At 45.7% G+C, this 5,444-nt stretch overlaps 1 protein-coding gene across 1 annotated transcript in view; it reads left to right on the forward strand.

Moving 5' to 3' along the window:
* The first annotated feature begins 2,929 nt into the window (after window positions 1-2,929).
* Window positions 2,930-5,444, forward strand: part of KSR1 (kinase suppressor of ras 1) — a 29,342-nt gene continuing 26,827 nt past the window's right edge. Inside the window, exon 1 of the mRNA XM_010172080.2 lies at window positions 2,930-3,067. The gene's annotated coding sequence lies outside the window, so the exon portion shown is untranslated. The remainder of the gene's footprint in view (window positions 3,068-5,444) is intronic.

A 5,444-nucleotide genomic window follows, 5' to 3' on the forward strand; every position in this document is an offset into this window, starting at 1 on the left:
AGGAATGGGGAAGGGGTGAGGTGACCCGGGGAAAGAAGCAGTAACATGCCACAGTACCCTGGGAATTCTACATACCGCGGCTTACGAGTGCGCAGCTGACTTGTTTGCCTGTGGCTGGATTTTGTGGTTGCATTTTGTAGATCAAAGTGCATATCATCATTGAACCTCGCTTGGAATGGCCTCCAGAAAAAGAGGAGGCTTGGCTGATTTCTGTCTTCCTTCCCTTTTCCATGGTTTATCTGTGGGAAGCTATTTGTGATTTATGTAGGCTGACTTCTGGCATATTGAGGGCTATTGAGTAGTCCTCAAACTTCCTGCAATGTCTTCTTTCTGGCTTTTACTGGGGGACCTTCCCCCTCTCTTCATGCCAGTTCTTCGTTGTTCCTATTGCCTCCATTCCCACTCTGTTCTTCGTTAACCTCACTTCTAGCCCGTGGGTTGCCAAGATCTCCTCTTCCCTGAGAAGGACAAATGTACTCCCCTCTCTTCCCCTGTCAGGGCTTTGACTGTCCTGTTACTGTCTTTACCTGCAGCAAAGTCCCTCTTCCTGTTTCTAATCTCTTCCTCCCTAATGTTTTCTGAGGGAAGAAGCCAGGATGCAAATATGACACATTTGGAGGCAGTAAGAAGAGATCCAGGTATCTTCAGTGGCATGAAACACTAATGATGACAGTGTTGGTCTTTACTGTTAAAAAGGGGTTTTAGGACAGACAGGCAAAAGTCACAGTGCAGACCCCTTAGTGCTCAATCTAAGCTGGGGAACAGTTGCTTTAACAGTAGGAGACCATATTTCCAGCTCCTCCCCATAATGGGGGAGTCACCCCCAGCTGTGCACAGACTCACGTGCAGTGGCTGGAGAGATCTGCAGCGGGGCGCTGCGCTAGCGTGGGCCAGCTGCCGGTACCGTGCCAGAACTGTGGGATCAAAGCCAAGGCGTGGAGTGGGGAAAAGTACCATGAGAAGCAGAAAAAATGTAACCCAGGCACTTAGCAGGAAAATACTTGGAGCAGCATCTCCAAGCTCATTTGTGATCTGTTTGTGAACGGGAGAGTCACTGGATGGGCTGTTATGGGAAGATATGTCTGAGAAAGCAGAAGGTCGTCCCTAAGTCAGCCAGTGACATCGTGTGCCCCTTGCCTGCACTGAGCTAACCCTGAAGGAGCAGAGCACGTGTTCTCCAGAGACATCCTAGTTTAGGGGTGTGTACATCTAAAGGTGTGACTGTGTAGGAGAGTACAGCCAGCTTCAGAGTACGAGCACGGGCAGAACACGCTGCAGTAGCCTTTAAAAGTCACACAGTCACACTAGCCATGGCCTGTGCTGAGGGAGCGAGCTCACCTGTCTCACACTGGCGCAGAGCACGGGCACAGGAATGGGGCTGTCAGTGCCCAGGCCACTGCTGAGCCCATCGCCAGCCCCTTTGGAGCTCAGCCCCTTCGGCAGAACCGCGGCCGCCCGCAGTGCCCTGCGCTGCTCTGCTTTGCTCTGCAGCGTGGGGTCTGACCAGAGAACAGACAAAGCGTGGAAAAAAGGAAGTGCTACCATCCCCTTTTTATAAAAAGAGGTACTGAGACTGAGAACGACTGAGTGGGATTTCCAAGGTAATTTCTTTTAGGTCTTACACTCCCAAGCCATGTTAGGAAGTTATGGTTAAAAGGTTCCTCTGGTTTCAGCGGGGTGTTCCAAGTGGAGATGCAAAGGGATGGCTGAGTCTTTCAGGACATGGCAGTCCTTTTTTTTGCACGACTCCCTCTCCCAAGAGCGGCACTGCTTTGCATTTCTGTATTCATTGCATGAAGAGTTTGGATCACATTGGTTTGTATTAACCCACTTTTTGATAAATCTCACACTTTTACTAGTGAGAAAAAGTCTGCCATAGCTTTTATCTGGGGAGGAGGAGATGATCTAATTCTCTTTCCCGTGTGTAACAGATTGTGCATATATATGTATAGCATCATTCAGATATGTAAACCAAAAATATTTTGAGCAGAAACTGAAGAGGAAAGATATTATAGAGGTCAAAGAATCCATGTTTGTTTTTTCCTTTTCATTTGTAGTCAGATCTTGTTCCAAATGCTAAAATTTGTTGACTGAGAACATGTTTTAGTTTATAAATCACGGATCAGCTAACTTGCTTTGGGGCATTGTTTTGTTAGGAAGGTTTTAAAGCTTAAGTCTGCCCCAGGGGAATGTGTGACACAGTGAGAAATCTTTTGAGAATATTTTCTTTCTGATAAGCAAACACAAGGCACAAACAGCATGCCTTCGTGCTGTTTTGGTTTTGTGTGTCTGAAGCGAAGGTTTCTATGTAGTGCCTTTGGCATGAGATGGTCAGGTGATATAAAACTTTAGGATAGAAGATGTACAACAATCTTCTAGTCCAACTGCCTGAATTTTTGTTCTTTGAGATCATTGTTTTTAATCTTGATTTTGTAATAGAAATGCTCATCAGATAATGGGCATCAGAGTCTTTGGCTATTCCTGCCTTACTGATCTTCTAGCCCAAACGAAGGCCGGACGTAGGAGAATATAACAAACACATGGGGGTGCAGCGTCTTTAAACTGAATGTAATTATTTGTTTCAAATAGTTTGGATGCCCTTTCATATTTTGTCATGGCTCCCAGCCCCTGCACAGAACTTCTGTTGATATGGGCTTAGAGAAGAGTCCTGCAGGGATGGCCCTTGCAGGGTCCTGCCTTCTGCTGAAATATTGGAGAATAAAGATGCTCAGTGTGAGGGAGATGCTCCCCTGTGTGAACTGCCTTGAGTGCTTGTAACAGAGTATGGAGTATGCCATTTTTATATCATAAAAGAGCCCCACTCAGAAACCAGCATCCCCTTTGGCTAGGTACTGTACAAACATTGCCCAGGAAGATGACAACCTATCCCAAAGATCTTAACTGTTTACTTTCTGGATCCCAACAGGTGAAACTGATTGACTACATCCACAGACAACGGCAGTGTAAGCTGAGCGTGCCCCTGAATGACAGGACAGCAGAGCTCAACAGCTACCCAAGATTCAATGACTGGTTAGACATTGTCAATGTGAGGAAAGAAGTTGTACAGGTAAGGGGAAGACAACCTTCAGCACAGAACCTTCCTGCCCTTTCGAGACATTCCCAGCTGCCTGCTGGGTTTAAGTTCATTTCCTGAGCTTGCTTTCAAGGCAAGGTGGGAGTGTGTGGGTACACAGAGGGACCTCAGTGGGAAGGGTGCTTCCCCTCTCCCAGGAGCAGTGACCACCCAGTGGGAGTGCTGCTGAAATACTCCCTTCTCTTTGTCCTCCCAGAGTTAGTTGGGATCTTTTCGTAACAGCACCTGAAGCAACACCTCACACCTATTGCTCAGGAGGCAACAGAAGTCCTGCATTACCAGGACCTCCTCTCCTCCTGCTTGCTGGGTCTGAGAATGATGCCATGACTCAGTCACTCACTAACTTTTAGATACCAGCAATACTGTACCATATGATATTCTGTATCCAGTACTAACAAAATAAAAGAACCAAGACTTAGAATTTTGTGCACTGACACATCCAACAAATGAACAAAAATGAGGAGTTGTCACAGCCTATTTACTTCTAAAAGCATCCACAAATGAGAGATGATCCAAAAATAGCCAATGGCACCGTGTCCCTCTAAACTCAGACTAGCAAAAGAGGTCAGAGTTTTCAAGTTTGTCCCAGACTGATGGTTTTGAAACTGTGTGGCCTCACACAGTACTCAGACTATAAAATCAAGCAGACTGCAACCCAGTAATAGGCTAGTGGATTTTGATACAGATTTTGACTGGGTAGGAGTCTTTGCTCAGAAACAAGAGAGGATTTTTCATTTTACACACACACACACACTCCACCACACACACCCGGGAGTAAAGTCTGTGATTCTAACTGATACCAAAGAGCATTGCATCAGAGTAAAAACTGAATAACTGCTGTGGTGGCCAGCATCAGCTGTCCATGCGCACAGACCATGGCTCCTTTTGATCTTTACAGTTTAATTCTTAATGTGCAAATCACTGGAAGCCTCTTTATTGCACAGAATAATCTGACACTTCTGCTGGAATCAGAAATGACCAGATAAACCCAGCTCCTGTTTCTGACACTTTTTTTGCCTGAAATCCTGGATGTTTTTAGGTGGTTACTGGGAACTCCAGCACTGCAGGGCATTGACATCAGATTGTTCCCGTGGGTCTGGACTGTGCGTGGCCTCCCCATGCTGTTCTCTACTGTGGACAGTTCAGTTCAGTGTAACATTAATGGCAATCTAAGTAGAGCTCAGTTCACTGATGGCTAAACAAAGCAGAAAAGGCTTTTTCCATTCTTTTCCCCATTTTTGGCTCTGCAGGCCAGATCACAGTGTTCTCATTCAGTTTCCTTTGATCCTTACACAAGCAGAAATTTTCTTTGACTTCAGCAGGAGAAAATTCAGCAAATTTTCATGGAAGTTATTCCAGCTTGGTCCTGATGTAACTGAGCAGACTGGTGAGATAGGATGAGCTCAGGATCGAGTTGTTCCTTTTATTTATTGCTATTTATTTTGAGTGTGATGCTGGATATTGCTGTCCAGCCCAGCAAAGTTTTGGGTAGTACAGCTAAAGGTGCAGCAGTGACAATGAGAGAACAGAAGCAGCCTGTTGCTGTGGCCAAACTGCCAGGCTCCCAACTATTGTTGGTTTCTAAGGTTACTGGGATTGCCTGAGCCTAAAAGAATGTCTTTGTAGCTCTTTTTAAAATCCTTTGTGATGCCTGCAGAACTGGGGGAGGGGAAGAGGTGAAGAGAAGAGGTGGAGGAAGCAGGGAGGGAGGTGGACAGTTCAAATCTGCCACATCCTGCTAATTCAGGGAGCAGATAGGGTTGAGACTGCCCTTCCGTATGTGTGGTCACTTAAAAGGGTGAACAAATTCGCTTTTGCTCTCAGGCAGGAAGAGAACATTTTCCAGCTGTTTATTATTTTTATTCGTGCCTTTTCGCTACCCCCTCCCAAGCAATGACCAGTGTAATGAACTGTGTTCCCCTGTTCTTTGGGACAGAAATACAGGAGGTGTACAAAGCATTTAAATTCCTCTGTGATTTCAAGTGTATGGTCATTTTTTTAAAGTTCTGTGTCCATTTCATGCAGCTGCAGAGAGCTTCCGTAGCATTTATATTAGCTGGACAGAATCACAGGACAGGAGAACTGCAACACCCATTGGGTCATGCAAATGATTTGTGAGTAGGCATGCTGGAACAGGCTGTAATCTGGGGAAAATGGAAATAGCTGAGCTAAAAAACCAATTGCTCTGTTCATGCAGGGATTTTTTTTTGTCATCTTAATTCACTGCTTAGAAAATAGCAACGCAGCCACCGTTGGTGTTTGTGGTGTGGACACCAGCAGACAGTGCAGGGCAGATGTCTGTGATGAGCTGTCCTTTCAGAAATGTTACAGGTATCATGGGATCATTCCT

This window comes from Antrostomus carolinensis, unplaced genomic scaffold, assembly GCF_000700745.2.
Source record: "Antrostomus carolinensis isolate BGI_N321 unplaced genomic scaffold, ASM70074v2 scaffold8907, whole genome shotgun sequence".
Taxonomy (NCBI): domain Eukaryota; kingdom Metazoa; phylum Chordata; class Aves; order Caprimulgiformes; family Caprimulgidae; genus Antrostomus; species Antrostomus carolinensis.